This window comes from Ambystoma mexicanum, chromosome 6p, assembly GCF_040938575.1.
Source record: "Ambystoma mexicanum isolate Mex_15411 chromosome 6p, UKY_AmexF1_1, whole genome shotgun sequence".
Taxonomy (NCBI): Eukaryota; Metazoa; Chordata; class Amphibia; order Caudata; family Ambystomatidae; genus Ambystoma; species Ambystoma mexicanum.
In genome coordinates this window covers 383360156-383375408 of record NC_090935.1, presented here as the reverse complement: position 1 = coordinate 383375408, position 15253 = coordinate 383360156, and the positions used below count along the sequence as shown (strand labels likewise).

Sequence of the window (15253 nt, the reverse complement as noted above, 5' to 3'; positions counted from 1 at the left end):
AGTCCATTGTCTTCCACGGTGTAAGAAAGTGTTTGTGTCAGAAAAGGGGGAGAGGGGCAGAGCTTCTAATGATCCTACGGGGTAGGATGTGGAAAGGTATTATAAGGAAGGGGGTACGGCGTCTCACCCATCAGTGTCCCACTTATACACCCCGAATACCCCCCATCCAGGTGATACCCCGCCACTGGTCCACCCCCAGGAACTGAATCCAATAGTGATGGGCGTGTCCTGGCCACCTGGAAAACAGATCTCCGGGGACTAGCGGGTGAGACACAGAGGTTTCTCACAGTGTCCACTTTGACACATGATCAAACTAGAGAAACAGACGAAGAACAGCAGATTTTTGCGTTCAGAATTATAAATATGGTGGTACTGATGGAAACGATGAGCGGCATGAACCCTACTTCATGCCTTGGAGACAGTATTCCGTTAAAGATCATGTTGGCAAACAGAAATATTTTCGGTCCTTTTGACATCCGTTTAATTAATTCTTCTTTTCAACATGAAGATGTGCCAAAAATATTAAGAAAGTCACTGTAACCCCTCTTATCAAAAAAGCATACCAAGGCCCCAATGATAGCTCTAATTTGTGATCAATTGTTAATACACCCTTTCTCCTAAAAATACTGGACTCTGTATGTGATGTCTCTTGCGCTACCCCTGGCATTTTGGTGAAATGACTTCCCTGTTTTAGATTGCATCATTGCACAGAAAGTTAACTGACCTGCAATCGGACATGCTGGATGTTGTAGATACGTGTGGATTTGGCCTGCTGGTTTTACTAGATCTATCAGCAGCCTTTGTTCTGCTGGATTATGATATTCTCTTGACTTCATTGAAAAAAGTGGGCAAATGTTCGTCTAAAGCCATTAAGTGGATTCACTCTTTCCTGACAGATAAGGTTTCAGCTATTCATTGGGGCGACACCTCTTCAGAATATGCCCCTATAACCTTCGGAGTCCCGCAAGGAGCGTGCCTATAACCAGCCTTGTTTAATCTCTCTATTAGACCCCTCTGTGAGTTGATGGAGGATATGAACATCCACTTCACAAATTATGCTGAAGATACTCAGCTTTTATTGAAACCGGAGGGGAACTATGACCAGGACACCAGTAAACTGAATGCTACTTTTAAAATAGTGAAACAGTGTATGGCAAAGCACTGTATGTGTTTAAATGATGTCAAAATGGAACTGCTACTTTTTGGTTCAAAGCACATGAAATCTAAATTAGATCCTAGATCTGCAAACGTCATGTTGGTTGAATGTGATATCAAGACACAAACAAAGGTCAAAACCTTAGGTACATTCCTGGATTGTACTGTTGGCACTGAGGCCCACATCAATGGGATTGTAGACAACACATTATCATTTGAAGTAGCTGAGGAAAATCAGACTCTTGATTTCCGATAAAAGTTGTGAAACATTGGCCAGAGCCACAATTCTATCAAGGGTTGATTACTGTAATGCCCTGTTGGGTGGTGCATCTAAGAAAAGTATGCACACACTTGGTTCAAAATAATGCTATCCGCATCATCAAATGAGTGCCACGAAGTGAAAATATTACAGCTTGCCAAAAATCTCTTAATTGGCTCCCAATCAAGGCCAGAGTACAATTTAAGATGGTTGTTTTAGTTCAGAAGGCGGTCTTATGGCGCAGCACCGGATTACTTGAAAAAGAGAATAACCATCTATCCGCCAAATAAAATGCTGCGCTCAAGCACCACTATGTTACTGAATTGCCCGCGGCCAAAGTGGATGAAAGCTAATGATAAATCATTCCCATATACTGCATTTATTGCTTGGAATGCTTTCACCTGCGACTTGAAAGAAATCTACTATCCTTTCGGAAGAGTCTGAAAACGTACTTGTTTGAATAGATACATGAAAATCTCTTCCCTCTTTGCCCTAGTATTAGTTGATGTCCAGTGCTTTATGTTTAGGTCTTGAGTGTTTTGGTCAAGTCCTGATGGCTGCCGGGTTGTCAGTGTGTAATAAAATAAAATAAAGCAGGTCCAGAAGGCTTGAGGGGGAACAAGAAATGGGCCAGGAAGGTTATTGTAGGAGTAGAGAGGTTACTGGAGGAATAGTTGAAGGGTTACAGGACAGGACTGATTGTTTACAACCTTCCTTAATGACACCTGGTCTGACTGACTTCCCAGTTCAGGACCTTGGAATCCTGAACCAGCCCAGCAACCCGAAGAAGGGTTTGGCCCTTGAAAGTCCACAAAGCTTGGAGAACAGACGAGGGATGACACAACTCAGCGGAGAAACTAGGAGGACTGGGAATCACTGGACCATCCTAACAATTTTGTTTAGAAAGACCCCCATTTACTTAAGTGTGTGGCCATTCCATTTATATTCCTCTAATTACATCTTCTGAAACGTAATTAACTTGACACATTTCTTCCTCACAAGTGAAGTGCAGCAACTATTACAGCAGGCACACAAGTAACTTGTTATTCCTTTGTAAAGAATAATACAAGTTATGTTAATGTTAAGGGATATTTGCACCGCGCACTATCACCACGGGAGTGGTCCCCTGGTGCTCTGGTGGATCTGAAAGAAAGGGGGGTAGGTTAGGGCGTGTTAGTAGGACAAAGTTTGGAGGGAAAGCAAGGGAGCTGTGATGTGCTGTTGGCAGCTTCAGTTCGGTTAACACCGTTCACTGAGCGATTTGGTGTTGTATCCGTTCAGAGTCCGTCGTGTGCTGTTGTGTGAGGATCTGTGTGGTGTGTTTGTTGTTGTGGTGTGTTGAAGTGCGTGCAGGTTGCTGTGGTTTAAGAGCTATGGTTGTGTTAAGTTAGGGTTTGAGAGGTGTGTGAAGAGGTGTGAGGCTTTCAGTAGGGTTGGTTATTAGCATTGTTGTCCGGAGAAAATGCACACTCCTATTGTGAGTCTCGAGATTTGACAAAATGTCTTCCTTATAGTGATCTAGTTTCAGCATGATAAAACTGTCTCATCTCTCTGTCATTATGTTGCGTTAGTTATATTTCTACATTTCTGTCTTTGTTCTTACTGAGGCCAGCCCCAACATCCCAGTCTGTGGTTGATGTTAACTGATTCCCGTGGATCTATTTATTGGCGACCTGCCTCCATTCCCATTGCTCTGTCTTAGCCGGTAGGGTTGGTAGTAGTGCCTGTTTGTGTCAGCCGTGTTTGCTATTGTTCTGTCCTGATTGGGTTGTCGCTTCTGGTCGGTTCCACCTAGCATTGTCTCTCTTGTTCTTGTGGGTTTTTCCCTCTGCCGGTTCTAGGTGTTGTCTGTACCGTAATGGGTTCTGTCAGCCTGTTCCTTTTGTATTTCCTGTTTTATTGTTTCAGTTTCCGTCTGGTTCTGAGGTGTTGAAAAGCCACGTTTTTAGTAGTTTTCAGAAATTTAGGTGGTCTCTGGTGTTTCTAATTCCTTTCGGGAGGTGTTCCAGGTTTTTGCCGCCAGGTGGGAGAAAGAGGAGCTCCCTATTATTTTCATGGTTAATTGTTTTGTTTACAGGCAGATTTCATTGCTTGATCTGAGGAGTCTTGTTGACTTGTAGAAGGTTATTTTCTTTTGTATGAATTCTGCTCCCTGTCCGCTGATTGCCCTGTTTGTTATGCACATTGTTTTGAATGTGATACGTTGTTTGATTGGAAGCCAATGCAGCATTTTTAGCGCTGGTGTGATGTGATCTCTTCTAGATAGTTTGAGGAGGAGTCTAGCCGTGGCGTTTTGGATGCATTGTGATTTCTTCAGGAGGTGTTCCGGCATCCCGAGGTAGAGGCTTTTGGCGTAGTTGATTCTTGACATGAGGGCGACGACTGTCATTGTTTTGTGGGTGAAGGACAGGAATGGTAGGATTCTTTTTGTTGAGTGAATGAGGAAGAAGAATTCTTAATTATCGAGTTTACTTGTGGTTCTAAGGTTAGTGCGTTGTCCATTAGGACAGGTTTTTGACTACCTTTGATGGTTCGGGCGCGGTTCCCAGTTCTATCGGCCACGGTATGTAAGTGCTGTTGGCTTGGTTTTTTGATATAATTATGATTTCTGTCTTTCCTGGGTTGATTTTTAGGTTGTTGGCGTTCATCCAGTCATAGGTTTCTTTTAGATATTCTCATATAGTTGAGTGTTCTGCTTGTGCATCTTTGATTTTGTAGATTATTTGAGTGTCGTCTGCATAGTTGTAGCACGTAAGATTGTATTTTTTTTGTCTTACAAGCAAGCAGAGGGTCGAGAACAAAGAGGGGCCATCAATTCTTTTTGGTTCTAAGCTACAGCACTCTGTTACTCAGGGTCTAGGGCTGCCCCATATAAACCCCCATACACACATAAATACAGTCTTTTGTGAACAGTCATGCTGATGGCCTATTGCATCATCCCAGGGCCTAATGAATTCAATCGATAATGTCATGTTGTGGCAGAAACGGCTCAGTAAATAGGAAGGGAATAACCCAAATGAGCCTGCATGCCCGTTAAGGTATAGGTAATTAGTAGGATTATGAGAGGGTGCCAACAGGGCCTCTTATTGACAGACCACCAGACCATGTTTTTGCAGACCATTCTGAGCAAACCTGTGCACCAAATCCACATAATATGACTCTAAATGGAATGTAAATCTACTAGAATGATTGAGTCTACAGAAACCTGCCTGCTACAATGTACATTATTTGTCACTTATGGAAGGGACTTCATCATGGTTCCGATGCCTTAATTTATCCTTAACTAGACTAACATCTTTGGCTTATGGCAAGGAATGTGCCCATATCTAGTTTTGGAAACCTCTTTGTGACGAAAATGTCTTCTGCTATGCAAGAGTACACGGGTAAGTAGGGGATAAAAGCCCATACACAGCCTACAGTACTACTAAACCAACTGTGATGCCAGTCAAAAAGGTGAACAAGGCACAACCTGAATGGTATACCTCACCCATCTCTTTTTGTGATGTGGGCCAAGGGCAGGTTACACCAGGCGATGGGAGCTGCCAACAGTAGCAACCTTTAATCACACTTCAAATGCATACAACTAATCCAAAACACCCATCCCTGTGAAGGAACCCCAGATAATGTGAAGTGCAAAGCAAAGGGGCCCCTCTGAATGAAAACAGGGGTGCAGTAAAGGCAGAATTCAACAGCAATAGCATTAAAAAGGATATGTCTTCTCAAGGAGGTAACGAGTAGTGTCTTCTCTGTCACTAGAGCCTTCAAAGGCGGGACAGCTGGATAGAACCACACACAGTACCTTTAAATCTTGTCCTTTGAGCTAAATATTGTCAAGCTAGGCATTTTACTGCTTCAGCCGAGTAGAGTTCAGCTGGTGTGAAAACAGTCAAGACATGCTTTCCAAGTGGCATGTTCCTGTCCGTTCTAAATGCGTTCTCTCGGCAGATCGAGACAGTCTGTGAGATAGTCAAGTCAATGTCTTCCCGCAGTCCCTGTTCGGTTGATGAGTGAGAGGCAAGGCTGTGCTTTTGTTGGGTGGAGTCGGCATTAGAGATGGTGAGTCGCTGGCTTCCAGCAGGCAGAATCAGCATTTCAGTCAGCGATCGGGTCGACATGAGGCTCCTGATTTAGTGGGATGATACAACGTGTGATGGCTCGAAAAGCAGGTAAGCAGTTTGAAGGTCTCCACCCAGGCATGCCTGGGTGGCAACCATGGCAGACAAGCTTAATCCACATTACTCTGCCAAAAAATAAGGCTCTGGTCCAGGTCGACAATTATATGACGCCAAATTGCTCTGTGGCTGTACAATTGCGTGGCCTCAAGCGTCACCCTGCTAAACCAGGCAGGACTTAACTTTACAGTTTACCATGCCACCAGGGCCTTTTCGAGCACACAGTTATCTTTTTGTGGAAAGGGGAGTCTTTGACTACAAAGGCCACCTCCCTGCCTGCTTGGAGTTTGGCCCTAGCAGGCTGTACTCAAGAATGCTCATGTGACCTTTGAAACTCTCTGCTGCCACTGCAAGCAGGGTCTGGGGAAGTCAGGAGGCAGCAACAGCTCACATGGGTGCACAATGCTTTTAGCAAGGAGCATTTGATTAATTATTATTTATTTTATTTTTAAAAAATACAAGGAAACAATGTGTTACAGAATTTATCATTGATAACAGAGCAGAGGACATGGGTACTCTACAGTTGCGTGAGAAGATGGAAATATAAAACAGGGATGAGGACAGGACAGAATGCTATAGGAATGGGATTGCGGAGAAGTGCTGAATTAAGGAAGGAGGGATGACAGAAAAGTGCTGTACGGTTGACCATGAAGGGCAGGGAGAGAGGAAAACAGGGTGATGCAGTAGAATAGAGTGCTATGAAACAGGTTCTTCAGAAAGGAGGAGGACTTTGTGGTAGGATTTAAATAATGGTAGAGTTGGAGCAGTTTGATCAGGTTTGGCCCAAAGGACCTAAAAAAAGGCAGAATGCACAATTAGTGTGCATTCGGCCTGGTTAAAAAGACTGAATCTCAAAATACCGAACAAGGGGAGCAGGGATTGCAGGTTGTCCCCCACACCTCTTGTTTGGTATTCTGGGCTTCAGGAGTCGCAGTGATGTCCCGTACATACATTAGATGCGTGGGACAAAAAAAAAGAAATCGAGTTACAAGTGGGGTTTGCAATTTTGTAATTCGATCTTTTGAGATTCGATCTTTCAACGTACATCCGTTTGAGCAGCAATGTCCTCTTACAGAGGCAGTATTACCAGCATTATCTAATGTAATAAAATACAATTTAATAAAAATAAGACTATTCCATCTTCACTGATGGCCATTCTGACACACTGTCCCTCAAAGAAAATAAAATCAAATTGATGTGGTAATTTCCCTATGAAAGCCAATGGATTTATGTTTATTCAGCAAAAGAGGACACATTTAACTTCCCGTAGAGAGGTATCTTCTTTTTTAGATTGGGGACTGAAACTGCTGGGAGCTTAGAAGAGCCTGGTTTCTATAACACCAATAGCTGCAAGGTTACCTTTGACTCCGCAGAGCAGCTGTTTGCATACACACATACCTATGGGACATTATGTGAGTTTGAATATAATGGGTTATCTATAATGGAAAAAAGGTTAGTTTGCTTCTGATGTGGAATTTGTTTTTTTAGAATTCTATGCTTGTTACCCAGGGGAAGCTCCTGCTTACTGAGTGATGCCCGATAACCAGGAGCTGCTAATTATTCCCTCTCATCAAAACTTTATTAGGATCTCTGGAACCTCTGTTGACAATGAAGGAAAATATGTCCTCAAAACCCCAATACCCCTCTCAAATCATTGTTACAAAAATCCAGACCTGCTTAAAATATATGATCTATCCCAAAATAGACTAATCCTTGCCTTAATACTACAATCCAGCCCATATATCGTTTTGACAAAAGCATGGCTAAAAAGAAATGCAATGATCCATCATCTTGACTTCCAGGGTGAACCAAAATGGACTTACTCTTGAAATTATAAAGTCCTGCACAATAGTTCTGAAGGCTACCTTATAAGCAAGACAGGTTTAGAACTAGAAAAGGCAAATAAGACAATTGAAAACAGGAGTACATAATAGACAGTGATGAAATGGACTTACTCTTGAAATTATAAAGTCCTGCACAATAGTTCTGAAGGCTACCTTATAAGCAAGACAGGTTTAGAACTAGAAAAGGCAAATAAGACAATTGAAAACAGGAGTACAGAATAGACAGTGATGAACCAGCCTAACTAGAAGTGGAACTCTTCAGAACCCAACTCAAACTGCAGCTGCTCGTGGGTCAGAGCGTTTCCTACCCCCTCCTCATCCCTTCCCAAAGGACACCAATAACCCCTGTGATATTATGTCACTCAAGAAAGTAAATATGGCAACAAGTAAACAAAGGGTGATGTGTGGGGGGCGTGGGTTAAAGACGCTCATTTTGTGATATTAAACCGGTAAATTGAAGTTTACTACAAGTCATACATCCAAAGAAAACAACCCCAGGTTCCAGAGCACTAACTCCTTTCCTTTAAATCTGTAGGTGACCGTCTCTACGGTTGTCCGGATCCCCGCAGAGATTGTTTAGAGTTGCACAATACGATCTTGTTTGCAATCATTCCACATTTAAAAGTCCACAATTTAGGTACCATCAAAGCCTCTTTCAGCGGCCTCATGTCACTGAATTTAATCATATATGCAAATGGATGGATGCCTCCCCTAGGAAAAGAACATTCTGTTGCATGTTTTCCCCAACAAGTGAATAATCCTGGGCACGTTACCATCTTGTGCACCAGATTTGCTCTTTACTGATCACCACAGCATTTGTCATTGGCTGCCAACCTAACTTCAACACCTACCAGGGAGTCCAATAGCTGCGCATCATTAGACATTGCTGGGTGTATACCAACGACTTCTGATATTACTTAAACACCGTGACTTGTCCAGAGATTTGATGAACATACATTTTCTGCAATTGGGTCTTGAAGGCACTGCTAGGTAATACACATTTTCATAGTTTAATGTTTGTGCAGTTGTATCTGGAAAATTGCGGTTTGGAAATGTTGGCCCATGGGAATGGATGGAACACAACACTGGCCTGTTGTTCGTGCAAAGGTCAGAATTCTACTCAATGGGCCTCATCACGAGTTTGGCGGTAACCCTTAAATCCGGCAGTAGCGCTGTTACCGCCGGATTTAAGGGTCCGCCAAATCATTGCTATGGCGGATTTCTCCCCAGCTCTGAGCGGGAAATCCGCCGGCGGTATGAGCGTGAAATTTCCCCATTGAGCCCAATGGGGAATGGGGCATTCCCGAATGGGTTCAATGGGGAATGGGGCGGTAGGGCAGATAGCGCCAGCGTTACTGCCCAACTCGTGATGAGGCCCAATGTGTGCTGCTGCTAGGGTGGTGGATCATTTGGAGAATTACATAGTCAAGAGGGCAGGTTCAGCTCTTTCTCCCTACGTGCCCCTCTGCCCTCGCTCTAGCCATCAGAACCAGCCTAACTAGAAGTGGAACTCTTCAGAACCCAACTCAAACTGCAGCTGCTCGTGGGTCAGAGCGTTTCCTACCCCCTCCTCATCCCTTCCCAAAGGACACCAATAACCCCTGTGATATTATGTCACTCAAGAAAGTAAATATGGCAACAAGTAAATTGCCCAAACATACAAAATTGCACTTGGCTTTGCTTATTTTTCCGATTTAGGTCTATCGCCTGGTTACCCCCGCCATCACTGCACTTACTCACTACCCACACGCTGGGACTGCCTTGGCATCTGATACTGTATACTATGTAATGTATTTCTGTTTGTATTTATTTAAATGTCAAGTCTATCATTTCAAACACAGATGAGCTGCTGATGCACTGTAGTTGCTGTGCCACCTATGCTGGAGCTACCACAGGTATGAATCAGAAGGGGGTCCTCCTCGGTTTATAGTCATAATTTCGACAACAAAAATGTCGAACGTCAAAATATCGAAAAAAAAATGTCGAAAAAAAAAATGTCGACTTTTTTTTTCAATGCATTTTTTTTTTAAATGAGGGGGTTCCCCCCCAACCCCCCTTTTTTAATTTTTTTTTTAATTTTTCCCTTTTTTTAACTCCCGAACCCCTAAAATAAATATATAATTAAAAAAACGAAAGTCGACATTTTTTTTTTCGACATTTTTTTGTCGACATTTTTGTCTGTCAACATTTTTTTTTCGAAATTATGACCACCCACCGTCCTCCTCTATGGTGGACTCAGTATGCTGCAATCTTAAGAGGGTAAAGGCCATGGGAGCGGGTGAATGGTCTGCACTTGTGACATACACATGCATATGTATTTTGCCCAAATAGTGTCAGGATATGCTGACCGAATCTGCAGAGGCGGGGCGCATCTCCCATCTACATTTGAAAAGCTAGTAAGCACCCCTTAGGTATGAATTGGCAAAGCAGAGTGTCCCAGATGGTTTCTAAGGTCTAACAAAAAGGCATTTCATCTTAACAGTGATATGTTGAGCAGCAGTGAGCCAGTGCTTGCTGTCAGTGGAAGAGAGAGGAGATGGAAGCCCTTTTATTGAGTCCAAACATCATTCAGGCAGCTGCTCACCGGACCCTCTGCTGATGTTGCAATTGACAAGCTGGCAGCCCAAGATGCCACATTCCCACATGTGCCCATCGCTAACCAGATACAACATTGCTAATCCAATGCCTCATGTAATTATCGGAATGCACCGATTCCAATGTTTTCTTCAGCATCTACAAAAGTGGGTCTTGATTTATGTCTTTGGCGGTATGATCAAAGCAACATCAGAGATTGAATATTGGTCCTGATTTGGTTCTTTGGCACTTGGATATTGTTATCGAACTCCTCTTAGCCAACCAGAATATGTTGAATGCAGTCAATGACTACTGGTGTTGACTGCATTCCTGACATTCTGACTTCAGAACCGTCCAGGGAATCAACAGAAAGCATTTCTCTGCATTCAAAAAGCAGTGGAATTTCCGATTAGGATTTCTCTCAACGTGACCCAGCCTAACATAACTCTTCAAAGTGAAAGCTAAAATACGAACAATACTTTCACTTTTTTTTTTAAGAAAACCTGTTCACTTTAACCATGAAGAATTCAATAGTGAATACCAATGTGCAAATCCTCATTGAAAGAATCATAGATTGAAAATCAGATCTATTTTGTATGTTGAAAGAATGTATTCTTTCATTGTAATAATGAAAGAAAATTGATATTCAATTAGCAAAGTGAATCCAACTACTGAAATATATGAATGCGTCCTTTATTTTTTCTTTATTCTAATTGGAATGTCCACTGAGAATTCATTGAGTACTGACCTAGCTTTGGGAAGCAATGGAGTGCTTTATGGGGGAAGTACACAGTGAAGGAAGCAGAGATAAAGGGAAGTGGGGAGCTAACAACAGGGGGAGGAACGGGCAATTTGGCAGCAAGGGAACAGCAAGCAACCAGAGGAGGAAACAGGAGGGATCAAATAGCCCACTCACATAATAGGTTGGCAGTGAAGAGGCTTTGGACCTAGCTCTTAGGGTGGACCCATTCCTTAAAGAGGAGAGGCTTGCGTTCCTTCCTGAAATCTAGAAGCAAAGGGTTGAGTCTCATGTTGACAGGGAGGGGGTTCCAGAGTTTGGGGCTGTAAACCGAGTAGGCCGGTCTTCTGCACCGGTGGAGTTCAAGTCTGTACGTGTCCCTATTTCTGATGGATCGTAGGCCTGCCAAGATGCTGAGGTTCTCAGCGAGGTAGCTTGGGGACTCGAGGGCCACAACCTTGTAGATAATGCAGCAAGATTTGAAGGTGATACGTGCTTGCAGCAGTAGCCAGTACTAATCAATGAGGGTTGGGGTGATGTGATCAAATTTGCAGAGTCCTTTGATAAGTCATGCTGCAGCATGTAGGGAACATCTCATGGGTGCCAGGGAGGACGTCGGAAGGCCTTACAAAAGGGCACTGCCACTATCCAGGTAAGAGAGAACCAAGGCTTGGGCAGCAGATTGTTTGTGGCTTGCTGGGATCAAGGGCTTGATTTTCATCAGTAGGGAAAGTTGGTACCAAACCTTTTGTGTCTTTCTTGCTTTGTGCTCCTTGAAGGAGAGGTGTCTGTTTATGTAGACTTCAAGGGACTAAGCACAAGTGGTCAGCTGGTGTGTGAAGCCTTTGCAGTTCTTAGGGGAGAGCCATGTCTGGATACTAGGGTATTCAGTGTTGTTGGTCAGCAATAGGAATTAGGTCTTTAAAGGGTTAAACTTTGGGTAAGCACTGGACATCTAGGACTGTATCAATGTGATTCAGGCCTTGAACCTGTTGTGACAATTCACAGGATATCGTCACTTCTCCCCACAGTGGAGCCCTTCCCTGTGAGGCTAGGGAGGTGAGCCGGCTAAGCAACATTATCCCTACGTGTGGTGGTAAACGGGACCTCACAGGGAGAGATACCCCTCTTGGGGACAAGGACTCCTGTTCCATCAAGGAACTCCTTAAACTGCTTTATGAGGAGCCACTGATACCATAAGAGCTTCATAAGAACAGTCCCAGACAAGCCACTGTTTGTTATTGTAACATCACATAAAATAGCCAACAGAACGACAAACATACTGAGAAGAAGAAGAGTATGCAGGAATTGAAGATTACCCAGTGATTGGAAGCCAACATACTGGGACGAAGAAAATCGAGCAAGTAACAAGGAATGCTCAGAGAAGAGAGACAGAGGACTACAGGTCTACGCTGTGGAGGTCCAAGAACTTCCCATTAAAAAGGAAAGAAGGACCAACGTACAATGTTGGTGAAAAGCCTGGGAGTTTCAAACCTGGAGAGAGCAAGAAATCAGTAGAGTATGAGAGGTCCTCGGTCAAGAGGACACTCCAACCAAGAAGAAAAGGTGACACAGAGAGGGCATAGAGCCAATCTATGTATGCCCAAGGAAAGGTGAGGCAGGGGCATGACCCAGAGGAGGTGGGTTGTCTGGTCCTCAAACGACGCTGAGACCGCAGCAGAACGAGCTTAGCAGAACCGCACTTAGAAACAGAAAGAAGAGATGCTAGAAGCATTCAAGCTATGAGTTAGAGCCTGACCTCACAGGAAGAACCAGTGATGCCAACCTGACTGAACGAAGGTAACAGAAGCAACGGGAATCCGAAGCGGGGAACAGGACATGAAGAGTACCAAGGGACTCCTCCTACTCGTCCTGGTGGTTATGAATACATTAAAGAAAGTGAAGAGTACCAAGGGACTCATCCTATTCATCCTAGTGGTTGTGAATACCTTAAAGAAAGTGAAGAACTCAGTGCCCCCATCCCAGTGAGTGTAAATATCGTAAAGATAGTGAAGAATCCTTTGAGATACAATTCATTCAGCCCAGAGATTGGTTGAAGATCAAACCAAGGATAGAAAGTTAGAACGAGACACTACAAGATTCACAAAGAAATAAATGTCAAGACACTATCTTCATAAAACAAGGAAGGAACAGGTTACTTACCTGTAACGCATGGGGTCTGGCATGGATTCACATGCTCATGAATATTCCCCATCGTCAGGCCGGGAATCCTCTGTAAAAAGAAGATAGCAATATTGCTTTAAAAATCTTAAATACTGCCTTTCACCCATTATCCAATCACTGAAGACCGGGTCATACTGCACCCATCCAATGACGGTTGTCTCCCTGAGTCCCGCCCCCGGTGGCCATTTTAAGATTAGAAGCACTTGAGGTGCCAGTATGAACCCAGACGAGCCACCACGGGATGGAGGGAGGGTTCGCATGTGAATCCATGCCAGACCCATGCGGGAGAACAACAGTTACAGTTAAGTAACGTGTTCCTTCTCCAGCATGGGGTCTGGCATGGATTCACATGCTCATGAATATGATTATACAGCAGTAACAAATACCCAACCACGGGAGGTGGTAAGGCTCAACACAAGTACAACACTTACCCCTGGAACCGACTCACCTTAAGCAAACAGGTTGTGCAGCACTGCTTGGCCCACTCAACAAGGTAGAATTTTTGTGAAGGTGTGCATTGACCTCCGCATATTAGCCCTGCAAATGTCCGGCAGGGGAACCCCAGAGAGAAACGCTGCTGTATCAGCGATGGCTCTGGTGGAATGGGCACTCGGCCTGGAAGAGGTCTGTCGGCCAGATAATGACAGTGCATGATGCAGCCGTAGGCCCACCTGGATAGGGAGGCTTTGGACAGGGCCTTCCCCTGATTCACAGGACCAAAGTTCACAAAGTGCTGTGAAGTCTTCCAGAAATCTTTGGAATGGGCCACATAGATCTTCAAGGCACGGGCAAAGTCCAGCGTATGCAATGACCGTTCAGCAGCCGAAATGAAGGTTGGGAGAGTGCAAAGCTTCACCCCAGTAGGCTGTAGTGATAAGTAGGGGGCTTTGCAGGAAAGAGCCTGGATCTCCACCTGGCCGAAGTGATCGCCACCAGGAACGCAGCTTTCCATGAAAGAAATTTGGGAGGAGCATGATATAAAGGCACGAATGGAAGACCCATGACCTTCGTGAGGACAACATTGAGCTCCCACACCAGGGCCGGAGCTTTCACTGGACGGAAAGACTAAAAAGAGACCTTTCATTAGTTCTTTGATCAGTCTCTGAGACCATAACAATGGTCTTGTAGGTGAACGGTCCACTACCATGCACCCCTACTGACTCCCCTCCATGCTGGCTTTGCCCTATAGACACTTGTGAAGTATTCCTGCAAGGAAGCCCCACTTAAATTAGATCCAATAAAGGGACCACGTGCCGTATACCTCCAGGTAACCAGTGCTTTGCCTTCATTGCATCAATTAAATCTTCCCAGTCTTTCAACTGCACCCACGTTTTCTTAACGGAAATCAGATTCACGTTATTCCGTGCTTGTTTTCGCCATATTACCCCTCACCAATACTACCTTCCTGGGAGTGTTTCACTGCTTTGGGCAGGGCCCTTTCCACTATCCAAAACACTGTCGGAAACCATGCATACGGTGAGGGTGGTGTCCGCCTTCTGGGCTCCAGCATTTTCATACAAGAAGTTGGGGAAAGCTTAGGGAAGGGTATGGTCTCAGAAATCCTCAACACTGCCACAATCATCCCTCCCTGCAGGGTAGTTTCTAGGTTCAAAGCTGGTGCCAAAAAGGGGAGAACTTCAAGAAATAAGTGGGATATATTGGTCTGGGATAATTTCCCCCCACTTATGGTATTGACCTGGACCTGTAGGTTCTATTTCACTTGGCATTGGGATAGAAGGTGAAAGGGTCCAGAGGATAAGAGACCACTTCAATAAGTGATCACCTTCAAGCCACGGGATCACGTAAAATCCTAAACTAGTCCCAATATTCAGATGAAAAAAACAATCTATAATACTCTGAAAACATTCCGATGCAAAAGTAAAGTGGGCAGGATTATCGGACCATGAACAGGCATTTAGGGCTGGCAACCGATACTCCAGGGCTACAGGCTACATATGTTGCTGCACATTATTTGTTTTTGTTTGCTGGTTTTCATTATCAGTAACCCCCTTCCTGGGTCTAAATACCAGCTACTCCTGCAAGCTGACACAGCGGCCATTCGACCATTGCAATCAACCATCAACCGGATTCACCCGCGGCTGCAAGAGCATTGAAGGTCCCATCAAGGTTGACATTAGTATTATATATCTTCATTAGCAGCAATATGGGAATGCCAGGGGTCCTTTAGTTATAGGAAGATTCTCAGAGCCTGGGATATTCATATTAGCAACTTTGAGATCCAGGCCAATAAGTCTCCTTTTACCTGCACCCTTTCCTCCATCCCTGAAGGTGAGGCATTAGCCCCAGTTAAATGCGTAACATAACC

The 15253-nt window shown here is 44.2% G+C and overlaps 1 protein-coding gene across 5 annotated transcripts in view; it reads right to left on the bottom strand.

Moving 5' to 3' along the window:
• The window catches only part of OSMR (oncostatin M receptor), a 608749-nt gene that overhangs the window by 167516 nt on the left and 425980 nt on the right, over positions 1–15253 (bottom strand). The window lies entirely within an intron of this gene.